The sequence below is a fragment of the Propithecus coquereli genome, unplaced genomic scaffold, assembly GCF_000956105.1.
Source record: "Propithecus coquereli isolate 6110/MARCELLA unplaced genomic scaffold, Pcoq_1.0 Scaffold306, whole genome shotgun sequence".
NCBI lineage: Eukaryota > Metazoa > Chordata > Mammalia > Primates > Indriidae > Propithecus > Propithecus coquereli.
In genome coordinates, this window is record NW_012148686.1 from 1,746,454 (window position 1) to 1,747,658 (window position 1,205).

The following is a 1,205-nucleotide window of genomic DNA, read 5'->3' on the forward strand; positions in this document are numbered from 1 at the left end:
GTGAACTCAGTTTTTATTTTTCCAGGGATTTTACCAAGTGATAAAGTCTTCAAAATAATTAATTTTTATCATGTTTTAATTTTTTTTCATAGCAAAAGCTTTGGGGAAAATTTTGGAGCTATAATGTCATTTCCAGATCTCGGTCGTCCTTTACGTTATTCCACTAGCTACCATTAGGGGGCGATGAGTGGCCACATCAGAAACAAGATGGGCAAAGAGAATCTGGACTATGAAGATGTTGGAGTCTCTGAAAACTTAGTTTTCCCATGAAAGTGGAATTTTCTGTATCTTTCTAGATATTTAAAATCTGTTAATAGCTATCAAACCTCCCTCCCCCGAGCAAGATTTTTATATACTTTCACCTGAAGCTCCTCAGAAGCCTCGTCCAGAAACCTGTCAAGTGTTTTTGTAATGAATAACTGAAAATTCATTCCTAGTCCTCCAGTAGACCTGACTAATTATGTGGACTATAGTTTATATTTCATCTTAAAACATTTGTGCAACCCCTTTGATAACACCCATTGTTTTCAGGAGACTGTGTGTTATAAAGGTGTGACTGAAGATTTGGCCTACACGGCTGCGCCAGCAGTGTTCACGCCCTCGTCACTGACCGGCCGCGGGCCTGGTGGCAGCAAGGTCCTTGTGCCACAAGCTGGGGACACAGAGTAGATGGCAGGGCCCTGCCCTCTGGGGCTCCAGTCTGCTTCTCACTGCTTCACCGCCATCGTTCTAACATAGCATCTCTAGCACATGCAAAATCAGAACCTTTACAATGCACTTCCTCCTTTCTGGGTGTTCACTCTACGTTTGTAAGAATTGTATTGATGACCGTCCTTTAGTCTATCTTTTAATACTGAGTATCTTTTGTAATTGGCCCTTCAAATACTTATTTTTTTTTTTTTTAGTCTAAATGTACTTTTTAAGCATCATATTGAATAGAGCTAACCAGCCCACTGTTCTCTGACTCACTTAACAAAGGGATTCGTGGGAGGAAAGAGGAGGATTCTGTATTTTTATATTGTTAATTTCAAAGATTAGTTATATAACCTAGACATAAAATAGAACTCTAGAAGTTACATAAATTTCAAAGTATGGAAATAGAAGTTATGTAAATCTTAAAGCATGGAAACATTAGAAAACCATAAGGATCATCTTTTTGTCAGGATATTAAATATCTGTCAAAAATAGAATTATTATTTATATTA

The 1,205-nt window shown here is 37.6% G+C and overlaps 1 protein-coding gene across 1 annotated transcript in view; it reads left to right on the forward strand.

Annotated features, from left to right (window-relative positions):
* Positions 1 to 1,205, forward strand: part of MIPEP (mitochondrial intermediate peptidase) — a 156,178-nt gene that overhangs the window by 21,233 nt on the left and 133,740 nt on the right. The window lies entirely within an intron of this gene.